This window comes from Coregonus clupeaformis, chromosome 17 (assembly GCF_020615455.1).
Source record: "Coregonus clupeaformis isolate EN_2021a chromosome 17, ASM2061545v1, whole genome shotgun sequence".
Classification (NCBI taxonomy): Eukaryota; Metazoa; Chordata; class Actinopteri; order Salmoniformes; family Salmonidae; genus Coregonus; species Coregonus clupeaformis.
In genome coordinates this window covers 2,001,183-2,019,810 of record NC_059208.1, presented here as the reverse complement: position 1 = coordinate 2,019,810, position 18,628 = coordinate 2,001,183, and positions in this window count along the sequence as shown.

The following is an 18,628-nucleotide window of genomic DNA, read 5'->3' as shown; positions in this document are numbered from 1 at the left end:
AACCAACCAGTCATTGATGTATTCACCCCCCAGTTCTCAGCCCATTCTTTACTTAATGCAGTGAGACCTGCCAGTGCTCTAGTTACTGTACCATCTGGGGCTGTATTGTTGGGGATAAACATACAACAATGACCTCCCACCATCTTGTAAATCCGCCCTTCTCTGCTAACAGCATTTCGAGAACCAAACTATTCTGCAGGTCATGAGTGAGGTGGCGGATAGTTGGCCTGAGATTCTCTTCACTGCATCCCTTGTCTAATTAACGAACCTTTGTAGATGCAATTAATCCAGTCAACATTTTTATCAATTGTAACCCACCAGAAAAACGTTGTTGTAAACCCTTCTCCAATTTGATCTGTGATTCGCATTACTTTGGTGTCTATAAAATTGATAATCTCCGGGGTTCATGGTGAATTGGGGTGCCTTAGTATTATCCTTTTTAAGAGTGGTTATTTTAATATCAGAACAATTAGGTGAGGTTTGGTTTGATCCCAAATCTATCACACGAGAACATGGTCTGAGGCATAGGTGCAGTTACAAGGGTTGGCCTACCTGTTGAACAGGCATAACAATTAGTTTGACCCAACGCCCTAGCTGTGTAGTTCATCCACCTTACCCAGAAGTTCTCATTTGAAATTCCTTCTACTTCTCCTTGGTTCATTTCCTGCAAGAGGAAATATTCTACCCTTGGTGGTTTAGTGCTATTTAGGATTCCTTCTGAGGGTCTTCCAATGGGTATTAGACTATTTGTTGATACCTCTGGTGATAACATTAGATCTACCTGCTGTTCTGTCTCGGGGGTGGAAGATTCATTTCTCTCCTGAAAAATGAACCACAAACATACAGTGAGGGAAAAAAGTATTTGATCCCCTGCTGATTTTGTACGTTTGCCCACTGACAAAGAAATGATCAGTCTATAATTTTAATGATAGGTTTATTTGAACAGTGAGAGGCAGAATAACAACAAAAAAATCCAGAAAAACGCATGTCAAAAATGTTATAAATTGATTTGCATTTTAATGAGGGAAATAAGTATTTGACCCCCTCTCAATCAGAAAGATTTCTGGCTCCCAGGTGTCTTTTCTACAGTTAACGAGCTGAGATTAGGAGCACACTCTTAAAGGGAGTTCTCCTAATCTCAGCTTGTTACCTGTATAAAAGACACCTGTCCACAGAAGCAATCAATCAATCAGATTCCAAACTCTCCACCAGGGCCAAGACCAAAGTGCTCTCCAAGGATGTCAGGGACAAGATTGTAGACCTACACAAGGCTGGAATGGGCTACAAGACCATCGCCAAGCAGCTTGGTGAGAAGGTGACAACATTTAGTGCGACTATTCGCAAATGGAAGAAACACAAAAGAACTGTCAATCTCCCTCGGCCTGGGGCTCCATGCAAGATCTCACCTCGTGGAGTTGCAATGACCATGAGAACGGTGAGGAATCAGTCCAGAACTATACGGGAGGATCTTGTCAATGATCTCAAGGCAGCTGGGACCATAGTCACCAAGAAAACAATTGGTAACACACTGCGCCGTGAAGGACTGAAATCCTGCAGCGCCCGCAAGGTCCCCCTGCTCAAGAAAGCACATATACAGGGCCGTCTGAAGTTTGCCAATGAACATCTGAATAATTCAGAGGAGAACTGGGTGAAAGTGTTGTGGTCAGATGAGACCAAAATCGAGCTCTTTGGCATCAACTCAACTCGCCGTGTTTGGAGGAGGAGGAATGCTGCCTATGACCCCAAGAACACCATCCCCACCATCAAACATGGAGGTGGAAACATTATGCTAAGGGGGTATTTTTCTGCTAAGGGGACAGGACAACTTCACCGCATCAAAGGGACGATGGACGGGGCCATATACTGTCAAATCTTGGGTGAGAACCTCCTTCCCTCAGCCAGGGAATTGAAAATGGGTCGTGTATGGGTATTCCAGCATGACAATGACCCAAAACAAACGACCAAGGCAACAAATGAGTAGCTCAAGAAGAAGCACATTAAGGTCCTGGAGTGGCCTAGCCAGTCTCCAGACCTTAATCCCATAGAAAATCTGTGGAGGGAGCTGAAGGTTCGAGTTGCCAAACATCAGCCTCGAAACCTTAATGACTTGGAGAAGATCTGCAAAGAGGAGTGGAACAAAATCCCTCCTGAGATGTGTGCAAACCTGGTGGCCAACTACAAGAAACGTCTGACCTCTGTGATTGCCAACAAGGGTTTTGCCACCAAGTACTAAGTCATGTTTTGCAGAGGGGTCAAATACTTATTTCCCTCATTAAAATGCAAATCAATTTCTAAAAATTTTTACATGCGTTTTTCTGGATTTCTTTTTTGTTATTCTGTCTCTCACTGTTCAAATAAACCTACCATTAAAATTATAGACTTATCATGTCTTTGTCAGTGGGCAAACGTACAAAATCAGCAGGGGATCAAATACTTTTTTCCCTCACTGTATATCTGCCCCGAAATCATCAACACAGGCCCAATAGTTCCTTGCTATGTCATCTTGCATAATTGACTTTACCGTTATCACCAGTTCCGTTTTACATTTATCATGGGTTTGTTTAATTCCCCATCGGTGTACTGCGTCCATTCCATTCTCATAGTATGTTCCCCAGGTATGTTTAAACACCCTTGCCCAAGGACATGAGCGTTCCCCAGTGCAAATGTATTTACCATACCTTCTAGGACCGAACTTTCTTGTACACGCCCCCTTCTTACCAAAGCCCCCAAAACCTCCTATCTCTTCATGGGAGAAGTTGAATGGTATCTTGAATCCCCCATCTTGTCCTAAACTGACTTTAACTATGAAAATAATCATTCACCCAATAGTCTTTCTTGGTTTCAGTATTTCTACGAGATCGAATCAGTGCATCAGTTCCCTGTTTAGGTTGACCTGGATTAATCCATAATATGGTTAACATGATGATGCAGCTCCGAGTCCCCCAAAATCCCCAAAACCGCCATCCCAATCCTGTCCCTGACCCACCTGCCTGGTACTTCCCCATACCCACACCTCTATAAACACCCCACAGTGATGAAAGGTCGGGGTAGGGTTTCTTCGTTAACAGAGTTTACCCCCGAACCCTAGTGGGTCAGTTCTTCTCTTTAACTCTGTGTGTGTTCAACGGTGTTGGTATGTGGGCCTACCTTTTTGCAGTGGGTAACGTGGACCCAAGTGGCTCTCTCAGCTATTCTTATAGCGAAGGCAGTTACCAATAGGACTTGGTATGGTCCCTCCCAGCGGGACTGCTTTCAATCCTTTTTCCTCAACGATTGCATCCACACCCAGTCTCCAGGTTATATAGAGTGGGTCACCTTCTCCTTTAGTTCACCTGTGGGGCACAAAACCTCTGACATACAGGTGTGGTTTATAAACTACCTTCTCACGTGTTCTGCTAGGGTACTCTCAATTTCTATTTCTGCCTGCTCCGGTCCTTCTACCAAATCCCTTCTCCAATGGCAATAACCCTTCTTTATCTGGAGTTCTCCTGATTGTCATTAATACTATCGGTAGACATTGTACCCCATTTCTTCCTGCTCTCCTGTGTGTTTTCCTTAACCCCTCTCTAATCATACCGTTCACATTAGTATTCTCTTTCTAGACTGTATCTAAAAAAACTTTTATTTTCTATTTTTAAGTATTTAATCTTTACTTCGTCTATTTATCTTTAATCTTACCATCTTCCCAGCTCTTGATACATGTCACTGCCCATGTGTAAATATTACCACCTACCTAAACAATCACTTAGGTAATATTGGTAATTGGTCATGATACCAAATCCCCTCCTTATTAACTGCTCCTAGCTTTTCCCATTTAGTAACTTCTTTCATTGAGGCTCTTAATTGACTTTCTATCAGTAAGTCTGTGTCAATACTCACTTCCTCTTTCAGATGTAGCTGAGTGGTTTGGGGTTTACTGCCTGCCTTCTTCGCTTCCTCATCTGCCTTCCTGTTACCATTGCTAATACTGTCTTTCCATGTAGTATGAGCGTCACACTTGCAAATAGCTATCTTGTCTGGTAAGAGAACAGCGTCTAACACATTTTAAATCAATTGAGCATGTGTTATAGGTTTGCCAGAAGTAGTTACCATTCCCCTATTTCTCCATTGTGCAGCGAATACGTGAACTGTATTAAATGCATAAGCACTATCTGTGTAAATGGTAACCCGTTTTCCTTTACCTAAATGACATGCACGAGTGAGAGCCACTATTTCTGCCTGCTGTGCAGAATAATTTATAGGTAAAGATTCCGCTTCTAGAACGTCTGTCTCTGTTACAACTGCATATCCTGTGGCATTAGTGCCATCAGGGTTTTTTCTGGACGAGCCATCTACAAACATAGTTATTTCTCAATCGGGCAAGGCTATGTCTGTTAAGTCAGGTCTTGGCAACACAAGCTTCTCAGTTTCGGTTACACAATCATGTGGGCTCCCATCTGTTGCAATGGGAACCAGAGTAGATGGATTGAGAGTTGTGCATCGTTCTATGGTCAAATTGGGCATGTTTAACAAAATGATCATACAAGATAAGTGTCTAGCTGGTGACATATAGGCCATGTTATGCTCTAATAATAAAATGGACACTGCGTGTGGTACTTTTAGCGTTAAGTCATGGTAAAGTACTACTGAAGCTGAATCCTCCACTGCTTGGGCAGCTGCTACTACAGATTGTAAACATAAAGGCATGGCTTGAGCCACTTCATCCAATCTGGAGGAGTAATATGCAATGGGCTTATTTTCCCCCCATGTTTTTGTGTAAGAACTGATGTCATAAACCCCTGTCTACAATCTACAGTTTGTGTAAAAGGGCGGTCATATCTAGGGAAGGCTAGAACTGTATTTAATGTTAATAGTTTCTTTATGTTAGCAAACTGTATCTCAGCCTCCTCTGTCCACTCGATCTTATCCTTAGCAGCCATTGCTTTTCCATAAATCAGTCCACTTAGCTTCCCCGTATGTAATGCAAAGTGTAGCACCCAAGCCCTGCAGTAGTTAATCATACCCAGAAAACTCATCATTTGTTTCTTGTTAATAGGTTTTGGAGCCTCTAAGATAGCCACCTTCTTAGAGGCATTCAAAGTCCTTCCCTCTTGAGTTAGTGTATGTCCTAAATAGATTACTTCCTCCTGCCATAGTTGTAACTTTTTTTTACTGACCTTGTGACCCTGCTCTGCCAAGAACCGCAACAGTGCTATGGTATCAGCCTTGCAACCTTCCTGGGTGGGGTTTGCAACTAATATGTCGTCCACATATACCAAAATTTGGCTGCCCTCCTGAGGATCAAACTGGCCTAAATTCCGGGTTATTGCCTGACTAAATATCGTGGAACTCTCCGAAAATCCTTGGGGAAGACGCAAATATTTCAATTTCTGACCTTGAAAGGTAAAGCCGAACCAGCCTTGACTATCTGGGTGTACCGGTATGCTAAAAAATGCATTAGCTAGATCTATCACTGTAAAATAAGCATTCTCAGGTTTCAATTGGTTCAACAAAGTATGTGGGTCAGGCACACAAGGTGCCCGTGGAATTATACTATTTACCCCTTGCAAATCCATCACCATTCTCCAATCTGTTCTTGGAGCTGCTTTCTTAACTGGGAACAGGGGAGAATTACAAAATGCCTAATCTCCTGGAACAATTACCCCTCCCTTCCTTAACTGTTCAAAAGTTGGAGTAATACCTTTTATTGCTTCTGGTTTCAAAGGGCATTGCTTCTGATATGGCCTATGATTAGATTTGGGTATCACTTGTACTGGAATTACCCTTTTTATTAATCCTACGTCTGCTGGACCCCGGGATCACAAATGCTCTGGAACTTCTTTTAAGTCTGACTCCTGTTGTTTTGTCAACAGGTATTCCTCTCCTCAGTATCTGCTATTCTCATCTAAATGTACTCCGGGAACTGAATTGGCTCTCCAATTCAATTTCCGACGATACCTATCTGTGGATGGGCTGTGTTGATCTCCACTCACAATATTGACCCAATCAGTGATCCTCTTGCCCATGTCTTTCCAGTCCTCTGCTGGCTCCTTTGCTAGGGACACATGTGGGCTCCATCTTTCCCTGAACAGTCTCTGACTTTGGGGCCCTAGTTCCATATTGTCTCTGACTATGTGTGCTTTCATTCCTCTCTCAGTGGAAATGACGGCCACATTCAATTTAGTCATTACATCACGTCCTAGTAAATTTACCGGACACAGCTTAGATATCAGGACGAGTATGGTTGCCTCTCCTCCTGATTGGTCATGTTTTAGGGTTATTGGGGCTGATAACCTTTCAATAAATTGATGACCAGAGGCAGATCGCACTATGATTTTCTCCCCATCAAGCCTGACTCCATCTGGCTTGTCTGTTGCACAGATTGCTGTCCTGCAGGCTCCCGTATTACAAAGGAATGTAATTTTCTTACCCATTACTGTCAATGTCAAATAAGGTTTCTGTTCCTGTTGAAGTGCTAAGTCAATAGTAGCCAATTCAAACACCTCACAATTTGGATCAATGGGTTCCTTAGTCTCCCCCTCACTAGAGTCTACTCTTTCTCCCTCAAGGACTAGTCATGCATTATCTTCCTCTTCCTCACGCTCAAAGCTGGGGAATAGACGTCTGTTAGGCTTCTCTCTTTTTTCTTTCTTTCCCTTTCCTTTGGGTTAGCATTGAAAATAGTTATGGCCTGTCTTACCACAGTATCTGCATGGGGCCTCACACTCTCTGGCGAAATGCCCTCCTTTGTTACAGTTGAAGCACCGACCTCCCCCGCTGTAGCCTTCACTTTTCCCTGTGTTTCTGCCTTTACCTGCTATTTCCCCAAGAGTGGCCATTAGGTACTCTGCTCCTTTCTACTCTTTCTTGGCTCTGTCCTGTCTGTTATTCTGCTCATGATGAATTGCATATAGTTTAACCTCAGCTAGCAAACCACCCCCCAACCAACCAAAGTCATTTTAATGGTTCTGCTTATCTCTGGTCTCATTCCACTGAAGAATGCTATCTTTAATTGCTGATGGTAGGGCGTATCATTCCCCAGTGCCTGGTCTGGCTCGGGTATGCCACTGTTTGCATTGAACACATCCCTAAGCCTCTCTAAGTATTGGCTGATAGACTCACTATCCTCTTGTTTACACTCATGTACCTTAGAGAAGTCTGCGTGACGATGGTAATGTTCCCTGAGGCTATTACACAAATCAGTTATTTTCCCAACATACTCTCCGTGATCGGCATATGGCAAAAGTGCCCTCTGGGCATCCCCTGAAACCCACTGCCCGCTAACGGCAGCCCAATCCTTACTATTCCTGTTTTGGGGTACGCCATTCCTTCTACCGCTCTGGCCACGTCCTCTGTGTTCATGGCCTGTCTGCTAAATGGCATATTATTATTATTATTATTACTGTATACATCTAAAGTTGCTGGGGCCCCTTTCATTCCCCGCCAATAGATTAGGTAAGGCTATCAGTGGGTACTGGCCTCCTCCTACTCTCTCTCTCTCTCACTGCTTCTTTCTCCTTTACACACCTTATGTATCTGTTTAAGCATGGATTTGAGTTTATCTGCGTCCAGACGTCCCTCAAAACCATACCTCTCCCTCCACCTGGTTACATAATGGAGATTTCTTCTATCCCTGGATTCCATAAATCTCTCATCTCCGGTTGACCCCGGGACCTCCTTGGAGGGTTTGCTTCCCATATTGGCAGGACTCTTTGATCGTCCTATACCCAAAACTTTGAACAATTACTTTATGGCTTTTACCAAATTCCTGAATCTCACCTTTATTTGAATTTAGATTACTTCCAACTCTCTAATAATAGTTTTGGTCACTTTAACTGAGTTGTTAGGTATTAAATAATTTTACAATTTTGCTTTTAATGATTTATTCGATCTTTAATTAATTTCTTATATGTTTCTTCCTCAAAATAGTCAATCATAATTACTAACAGTGGGGGAAAAAAGTATTTAGTCAGCCACCAATTGTGCGAGGCCTGTAATTTTCATCATAGCTACACGTCAACTATGACAGACAAAATGAGAAAAGAAAATCCAGAAAATCACATTGTAGGATTTTTTATGAATTTATTTGCAAATTATGGTGGAAAATAAGTATTTGGTCAATAACAAAAGTTTCTCAATACTTTGTTATATACCCTTTGTTGGCAATGACACAGGTCAAACGTTTTCTGTAAGTCTTCACAAGGTTTTCACACACTGTTGCTGGTATTTTGGCCCATTCCTCCATGCATATCTCCTCTAGAGCAGTGATGTTTTGGGGCTGTTGCTGGGCAACACGGACTTTCAACTCCCTCCAAAGATTTTCTATGGGGTTGAGATCTGGAGACTGGCTAGGCCACTCCAGGATCTTGAAATGCTTCTTACGAAGCCACTCCTTCGTTGCCCGGGCGGTGTGTTTGGGATCATTGTCATGCTGAAAGACCCAGCCACGTTTCATCTTCAATGCCCTTGCTGTGGAAGGAGGTTTTCACTCAAAATCTCACGATACATGGCCCCATTCATTCTTTCCTTTACACGGATCAGTCGTCCTGGTCCCTTTGCAGAAAAACAGCCCCAAAGCATGATGTTTCCACCCCCCATGCTTCACAGTAGGTATGGTGTTCTTTGGATGCAACTCAGCATTCTTTGTCCTCCAAACACGACGAGTTGAGTTTTTACCAAAAAGTTATATTTTGGTTTCATCTGACCATATGACATTCTCCCAATCCTCTTCTGGATCATCCAAATGCACTCTAGCAAACTTCAAACGGGCCTGGACATGTACTGGCTTAAGCAGGGGGACACGTCTGGCACTGCAGGATTTGAGTCCCTGGCGGCATAGTGTGTTACTGATGGTAGGCTTTGTTACTTTGGTCCCAGCTCTCTGCAGGTCATTCACTAGGTCCCCCTGTGTGGTTCTGGGATTTTTGGGATCCTTTTTTTGGGGGGATCTTGTGATCATTTTGACCCCACGGGGTGAGATCTTGCGTGGAGCCCCAGATCAAGGGAGATTATCAGTGGTCTTGTATGTCTTCCATTTCCTAATAATTGCTCCCACAGTTGATTTCTTCAAACCAAGCTGCTTACCTATTGCAGATTCAGTCTTCCCAGCCTGGTGCAGGTCTACAATTTTGTTTCTGGTGTCCTTTGACAGCTCTTTGGTCTTGGCCATAGTGGAGTTTGGAGTGTGACTGTTTGAGGTTGTGGACAGGTGTCTTTTATACTGATAACAAGTTCAAACAGGTGCCATTAATACAGGTAACGAGTGGAGGACAGAGGAGCCTCTTAAAGAAGAAGTTACAGGTCTGTGAGAGCCAGAAATCTTGCTTGTTTGTAGGTGACCAAATACTTATTTTCCACCATAATTTGCAAATAAATTCATTAAAGATCCTACAATGTGATTTTCTGGAGAAAAAAAATCTCAATTTGTCTGTCATAGTTGACGTGTACCTATGATGAAAATTACAGGCCTCTCTCATCTTTTTAAGTGGGAGAACTTGCACAATTGGTGGCTGACTAAATACTTTTTTTACCCACTGTACTTCCTCACACAACCTATTTTGGTCCCTGTCTTTGGAATGTATTCTTAGATGTGACTTTTGAGCAAATATTAAGTCTCACACAAGATTATTGGTTAACACTATCGGCAACTTGGAGTTTGTACTTAGACAAATTACGGCTCCAGTTCCATGACTTGGAGTTTGTACTAAGACAAATTACGGCTCCAGTTTCATGACTTGGAGTTTGTACTAAGACAAATTACGGCTCCAGTTTCATGGAACGGATAGAGTTACTGCTAATCTACAGTTGTTTATGACTTATAATATTCTATTTCTCACACATACTATTTTAAATTCCCTTTACTTGATATTTATTGACGATCCCAGACCGTCTCACTATCACACTCTCTTCCTTTGAAGTTTCACCCCCGTTTTCCTATTTATCTAGAATACTCACACATGGTTTTCTCTAGATAAACGTCTAAAAAACGCTAAAGTTTACTCCCTTCTTGACAATCCTTGATTGTCTCAACACAAGGCTAGTTTATGTTCGGTAATGGCCTCTCTACCCGGAGTCTATTTCGGACCCCCCCCTTTTCTTTTTATCTTACACCCGCCCAGCAACGGTGATTGGACTGTGTTGAAAACGCAACTTTTCAGGCCAAAAGCACTCTACCACAACATTCAAGTTAAGGTGGGATGAGAAGTGGTTCAACTTGGAAATTGCAACTAAGGACTCAGCTCTATGAATCCTACATACTGTGCTTAGCCTACATGTTTTGGGGATAAATCAAATGTGCTGGTGTTTGTGGTTGTTACATGTTACGAGATTTAAAGGGAAACTTAACTCCATAAGCAAGTGAACACGTTTTGAGTAAAGATAAAAGATAAGTGTTTTATGAAAAGTGGTGTTAGCCAAGCTTAAAGGGCAATTTAAGCAAAGTTTAAAGGGTACCTCCACTGATGTGAAATTATTTTATTATGTGAAGTGATACATGATTTAATGCATTATACGCATATTCATTCTGTGATTAAGGTTTATACTAAGTTTATTTGTACCAAAGTAATTTTCAATCTTATTTTGAAATTGAAGTCAACTTGAAGTCTAGCTAAGTTTAAATGCTGATAGTTATCTTGATGCAATATTGAAATTTATATTTAGAAGTTAGGCTACCCACCTAGTCTTCACACAGTTAAGGAATTCATACAGTTATTAACCTTCCTGGCTAATCACATTTAGGCCTACTGTAGCTTACATTCACCCATAGCCTAATATAAATCCAATTCAAGCTCAATAGTTGAGACACGTATACCACATCCATCTCAAAATGTCAGACACAAGCACTGAGACATGCCATGAAATTACCAAATCACCTGCTCAACCCAACGCGACAGACACAGAGTCTGCAGAAGAAGTGGAAAGGCTACGAAGAACTGAAAGAACCCGATCCCTAACAGAGAAAGGAAAATAACTTCAAGAAGAAAGGCTGAAGAGTGTACAACGTCGGTACAGGATCATCCATGAGAAGTGGAAGTATCATGCAAGAATAGGCAAGGAAATATTGACTGATTCGGCCTCTGAGGATGAATTAAATGAGCTGATTGAGAACATGAAAAGCACCTGTTCTGATGTACAGGTAATTTATGAAGAGTTACGTAGAATGCAAACTCCTGAACCAAACCTGCGACGCAGAGTTGACACGTGCATTTCGCTTTCAGGATTTATCATTCAAAAGGCAGAAAGGCAACTTAAAGGGCATTTAGCAGATGAGGAGGAAGAACCTTGGCCTGATGTTGGCTCGATCCTAGACTCAACAGGTTCTCTATCAAGGCCACCGTCTCGTCGATCAAAATGTGGTTCTATCCACTCTAGCATCCACTCAGTCAAAAGAAATGAGGCTGCAGCTGAAGCTGCCGCATCCAAGGAGATTTTGGCAGTGTTGGATGAACAAGAAAGGGAAGCGATAGAACTTCAAAGGCTAGAGGCTGAAGGAAAACAGCGGCTGACACAATTTGAATCTGAGAACCTAGCCAGACAACAGGCAATGCAAGACAAGCGTAGAAAGCTTGAACGTCTAGAGGAAGTGAAGGAGTTGAACGCTGCAAGAGCTCGAGTAAAGGTCTACGATCAAGTCAAAGACAATTTTGAGACAACTGACTTTCTGCATGATGTTGAACCAGCAGGAGAACATCAAGTTCTTAACCTCACAGTTCCTCCAGACCGCCCTCAATCTCTACCAGTCACAACGCAAGCCCTCTATGCCTCAAGTCCCTCATTCATTCCTCAACCTCTACCAGTTACAAGTCAAGCTCCTAGTCCCCAAAGTCCACAATTGGTACCTCAAGCTCCACCAACTTCAGTGTCCATGCATCAAGTGCAGAACAGCTCTGATCTGGTCAACATGCTAGCAGAAGCTATAAGTGCCAATCGTCTCCCAACCCCAGAGCCTGCATTATTCATGGAGATCCTTTGAAATTCAAAGACTGGCAGCTATCTTTCAAAACATTAATAGACAGGAAAAACATTCCAAAGAATGAAAAACTGAGAAAATACCTAAGAAAGTACTTGGGTGGTGCCGCAAAGAAAGCTGTTGAAGGATTTTTCCTACTAGGCACTGAAGCAGCATACGACTCAGCCTGGCAGCTGTTGCAAAAACGTTTCGGAGACCCATTCATAATTGGGAAGTCCTTCAGAGACAAGCTGCATGGATGGCCAAAGATAAGCTCTAAGGATGGTTGTGAACTAAGAGACTTTGCAGACTTCCTCAAGAGCTGCGAGGCTGCAATGCCCCACATTAAGACATTGGAAGTTCTCAATGACTGCAATGAGAGTCAAAAGATTCTGCTGAACTTGCCAGATTGGCTGGTATCCAGTTTGAACCGCAAAACGATGGAAGTCAGACAAGCAAACGCTGGGTACCCACCATTCAAAGTGTTTGTAGACTTTCTATCGAAGGAAGCAGATCTCGCTTGCAATCCTATATCCTCAATACAAGCGCTCAAGAGTGTGGAAAGCGAGAAACCAAAGCATCCACAAAGTCAAACCATTCAAGCAAAGACACTGTCCACAAACACAACACAGAGCAACATCCCATCATGCATTTTTTGCAAAAGAACAGGACATGTCCTCGTCAAGTGCAGAAAGTTCAGTGAACAGACGGTTCAAGATTGTGTCAAGTTTGTGCAAGCAGAAAAGCTTTGCTTTGGATGTTTGAAGACTGGTCATCACTCAAGAATGTGTGATAACAAGAGTACATGTGAAAGATGTCAGAAGAGACACCCGACATGTTTGCATGATGACAAGTTCAAGGAACATCAAAGGTCAACACCTCCAAAGGTAGACGACTACTCAAAGCAGAGCAGACACCAAAGAAATAGCTGCAGCAGCAATTACCAACAGAGTCATACAAGAGGGCCTAAGCACACAAACGTCCTCAATCATACCAGTCTGGGTCTCGTCCACAAAACAGCCAGATCAAGAAGTTCTCGTCTACGCGCTCTTAGAAACGCAAAGCGATACGACTTTCATCCTAGATTAAGTGGCCCAAGACCTCAACACAAACAAAGAGAATGTCAGTTTGCGGCTGTCCACAATGTCTACAAGATCAACAGTCATACCCTGCCAGAAACTGACAAGTCTACAAGTGAGAGGGTACAACTTAGAGAAAAGGATCCCATTGCCACCACTTTTCACACGAGAATTCATTTCAGCAGACAGGTCGCACATTCCAACTGCTGAAACAGCTCTAAAATGGCCTCATCTGGAACAATTGGCAGACAAGATTCCACCACCACTGGATTGCAAAGTAGGCCTTCTGATCGGCTATAACTGTCAACAAGCCCTTCTTCCAAGGGAGATCCTGTCCGGTGAAGAAAATCATCCATATGCACAGCGAACTGATCTCGGCTGGAGCATTGTTGGCTGCTCGACTCAAGCAAGTGACTACGGTGATGCAATAGGAACCAGTCACAGAATCATAGTGCGACAAGTGACACCTGCCGTGCAGCCATCAGTTGAGCTGAAAAGAGAAGTACACTTTGTGTGCAAAACTCAAGTCAAAGAGATCAATCCAACAGACATAATCAAGGTCCTCGAATCTGACACAGATCACACTGCAGATGATAACCCAGTTTCTCAGGAAGACCTTCTCTTCTTGTTTAAAGTGAAAGAAAGTATAAGGCAGAAGGAAGACGTCACTATGAACTCCCATTTCCTTTCAAGACGGACAAACCTAATCTCCCAGCCGACTACGCCTCAAGAGGGCTGAGTGCAGTTCAGCTGAAAGAGTCTAACTGGCTGAAAGGACCCGACTTTCTTTGGCAGCGGAGTCTTCCACGTGAAGTGGAAATGGTGGGAGAAGTAGAAACAACAGACCCTGAGCTTCACAAGGCCCATGTCCACGCAGTCAAGACTAAATTAATTAATTTAATTCAATAGCGAATCGCTTCATTAAAGTTTTCTGACTGGTCCAGAGCAGTGAGAGCCATCGCCAGGCTCCAGAAATTTCTCAGGGAATTCAAAGGACTTCAACCAAGAACGAATGAAGCAACTAGCCTTGAAGAAAGAAGAAAAGCGGAAATCTTCATTATCAAACTGGTGCAAGAAGAAGCCTTCGCTGAAGACATCCATAAAATCAAGCTCCAGAAAGAACACACCATGAACAAGCGCAACAAGTTACACCAGTTGAATGCCTTCTTGGACAAAAACAATGTCCTCAGGGTGGGAGGACGGCTATCCCAATCAGCATTGCACCATGACGTAAAACATCCCGCAATACTTCCGAAGAAATCTCATGTGTCAGCCCTGCTCGTCAAACATCATCATGTGCGTGTACACCACCAAGGAAGAGGCATGACTATGAACGAGTTGCGTGCAAATGGAATATGGATCTTGGGATGCGGAAATGTGGTCTCCTCACACGTTTACAAGTGCGTACAATGTAGGAGATAGAGAAGAACTACAGAAGTTCAACAAATGGCGGATCTGCCGGGTGAGAGAACAGAGACATCCCCTCCCTTTACTTACTGCAGTCTTCATTGTTTTGGCCTCTTCATCGTAAAGGAAGGAAGAAAGGAATGAAAACGATATGGATTGTTGTTTACCTGCCTATGCTCCAGAGCAGTGCATATTGAAACACTAGACGACTTGACAACAGACGCATTCATAAATGCACTTCGAATGTTTGTAGCTATCAGAGGACCTGTACGCCAATTGAGATGCGATCAGGGAACAACTTTCATGGGTGCTAAAATAGTGTTTTTTGAGTTGCTCAAGGGAATGGATCAAGAACGTCAATGAGCAATCGGTTGTGAATTCGTTATGAACGTCCCACCAGCAAGTCACATGGGTGGAGTCTGGGAGCGCCAAATTCGAACGATTCGGAGCATTCTGACTACCATGCTCGACTAGTCCGCAAGCAGACTCGACACCACAACTCTGAGAACATTCCTTTACGAAACAATGGCTATAATCAACAGCAGGCCACTAAGTGTTGAACATCTTCACGATCCCAACGGTCCAGAACCTCTCACTCCTAACCACATACTAACTATGAAATCTTCAATTATTCTGCCCCCTCCTGAACAATTCTGCAAAGAAGACCTCTATCTGTGCAAAAGGTGGAGAAGAGTGCAGTTGCTAGCCAATGAATTCTGGCGAAGATGGAAACGAGAATACCTGCTAAACCTCCAACAACGACAGAAATGGCAAAGAAAATCACGAAACTCACAAGTAGATGATATTGTGATTCTACAAGATGACAGCTCACCAAGAAACGAGTGGAAGCTTGCCAGGGTTGTAGAAGCTCATCCTAGTGCAGACGGCATGGTGCGAAGCTGAAGCTACTAGTCAGTGACACTACACTTGGTAAAGGAAAACCACACACTAGATCAGTCCACCTTGAAAGGCCTATCCACAAGGTAGTTACCTTACTAGAGGCTAACTAAATCACATACGTTCATCACGTTCATTCAGACTTAAAACATTTTATTAATTATTTTCATAATTCTTGTTTAAAAGAAAATCCCACATTCCAAGTTAATGAGTGATTTGGTGGGAGTGTAAGTGGTGTTACATAGATGCTGTGTTCACGATGCATGATTAATACATAATTCATGGTTTATTTGATGTAGTAAATAAATAAATGATTCATTGATGTATAGGTAAGAATTTAAATGTGATATAACAGGTAAAATTAACGTTAGGCCATTGTTTGTGTTTTTATGTTCCATCCCGGAACTAACGTTCTCTGTTGTGTTACTGCTACGGAATTTGTTAATTGACTGTGTGCAATCTAACTTAAGCAGATCTTAGTCTGAGTTATAATTGTTGATGGCAGAGGCCAAGAAAGACAGGAAAGGGACTTTCAAGGGACTTTAAGGATTCAATAACCTCTTTTCAGGACAAGCAGCCAACGAGGTATTTTGTTCAACCTGTAGAACTTTGTTTATATTCGCGTCAAGTGTATTGTCGAGCCAAGCGCCATTTGTATTATTTTGTTTCAGTACTGTATAATTTATCAACGTTACTGTGTTCATTCAAATATATAGTTCTCACGGCGTGACGTGGATGCATCGGAGAAAAAGACGTGCAAGGCAATAAACGCCCGTTTCAAGGAACCAACCTGTGTCTGTTGTCGTGAAGAGAGCTACAATTACTGACCTTATTCTTGTAGCTGGGACTCAATTTGGTTGGATCTCGTCACCATTCCTGTCGTGAACCAGTTCACCGCCGGCCTGGATTAACCCTCAATCTTAGAGGTCAGGACTTTGTCCCACGGATCCTAGATCCGCCCGTGCACGGTTTCGGGGTTCCCTGGGACGACACACAACGGGTGTTGAGATCCGGCTCGAAAGGACCAAGCTGTTACGAGAATTTCTATCCCAATGTTTCAAAAATGAACTTATTACTCAGTCTGTATCCCAGAGGTTGTAAATCTCTAATAATCAGACCAAGCAGCCCAGCATACAATCATCAGGGTTTATTAATGAGAACGTTCTAAAACAAAATGGTCGTACAATATTTTTATATGCACACGTCAGAGAAAAAATCCCTCCCCTCTGTATGCAGGCTGTAGTTTTCCACTTTATAATTGCTCTCCTGACCATCAGTTCTCTCTCTCTCACACACACACACACACCTAACAGTTTCTCTCCTCTCTAAATTCCTCAGTTATCTTGGTTTCTCAGTTGCCTGTAGACAGTTCTCCTTGTCCTTTGTTGTCTGGCCTAACTCTTACTCACATTGCTAAATAGTAGCACAATGTCATAATCTTTACTGGTCCTACACTCACACATTACCAGGTAGTAGATTCTAACACATCTCACACAGTTTCAGAGTGTAATAATTAGTCACTACTAAGAAAGTACTAATCATACTTAAAACAAGAACATTTCACAACTATATTTAAGGGTGGAACATTTAGTCATTACTTTTAACCTGATTCCTATATCACTCGGCCTCCGACCGCAAGGCACTACAGAGGGTAGTGCGTACGGCCCAGTACATCACTGGGGCCAAGCTTCCTGCCATCCAGGACCTCTATACCAGGCGATGTCAGAGGAATGCCCTCAAAAGACTCCAGCCACCCTAGTCATAGACTGTTCTCTCTGCTACCGCACGGCAAGCGGTACCGGAGTGCCAAGTCTAGGTCCAAAAGGCTTCTCAACAGCTTCTACCCCCAAGCCATAAGACTCCTGAACAGCTAATCATGGCTACCTGGACAAGTTGCACTGCCCCCCCACCCCCACCCCCACCCTGTCCCCCTTTTTTACTCTGCTGCTACTCTGTGTATTATTTATGCATAGTCACTTTAACTCAACCCACATGTACATATTACCTCAATTACCTCGACTAGCCGGTGCCCCCGCACATTGACTCTGCACCGGTACCCCCCTGTATATAGCCTCCCTACTGTTATTTTATTTTACTGCTGCTCTGTAGTTATTTGCTTTTTTTTGGACATTAAAGTACAGCACCGTAGAGTTCAGTGCAATACAATACATTAGTGTACTTCACTCTAGTGTGCTCTGTACTGTACAAACTTGTGAACCCAACTGTGGTGTCACACTTTTTCCCCATTCCGAGCAAACACAGTTGATTTTAAATTAATTGCATTCTAAACTGAAGATCATGATTAGTTAATTATTGGAGTCAGGTATGTGGGCTGGAGCAAAAGTGTGGCACCAATCAGGCCCCCCGAGGACTGGAGTTGCCTATCCCTGATGTAGAGAGTGTCTGCAGACGGAAGGAAGAATTGCAAAGGAATAAAGGGTTGTAACTGTGGAGGAGATTGAGGCAACATCCTTGGAATGCCCAAATAGGGTGAAAGAGATGGAGGTGGCCAAAATCAGGGTAGTTCAGTCTGTCTCCTATGCAGAGACAGTAAGAAGAGCAGAAGGCCCGATGGTATTGAACAACAGGGGAGCTATGCAGCAACCTGCACCGAGGCATGCATGTCACCACCAGGATCCAGACATGCTTCAAGTGAAGAAGGGGGACTTAATTACTTTTATAGCAATGGTGATAAACGGCACCGTGCAAGTAAAAAAAAAAAGGCAAGAAAGATTAACATCATTGTTTCTGCAGCTGCGCTATTTCTGGGATTAAAGGTGCAATATGCAGAAATCGCTCCACCATTTCCTGGTTGCTAAAATTCTAATAGTTCGCCTAATTTTAGTTTGTGACAAAACAAGCAGAGAATCATTTTACCATCTAAATCGCTGTGAAATGTATTTTCAGTAACAAATATTGTATTTTAAGGTTTCTGAAGCTGGTGTACAAAATCGAAAGTAAAAGACTCAAACTCTTTCTAATTATTAGGACATGTAAACACCTTAAATCGGCGTTCCAGCGGCCTATTTGATCTGTGCATGTGCTAGCACCAGCCAAGCGAGCCTCTCTTTAGTGCGAGTGAAGAGTGATCGGAATAACTGAATGTTGTGGCAGTCCTGTGTAATTCAGTTGGTAGAGCATGGCGCTTGCAAAGCCAGGTTTGAGGGTTCAATTCCCACAGGGGACCGGTACGAAAATGTATGCACTCGCATAAGTAAGTCGCTCTGAATAAGAGCGTCTGCTAAATGACAAATGTAAATGTATGCGTCTTAGAAGTAGTTTTCACATAACTTTATATGTCCGAACCCAATTAAATATG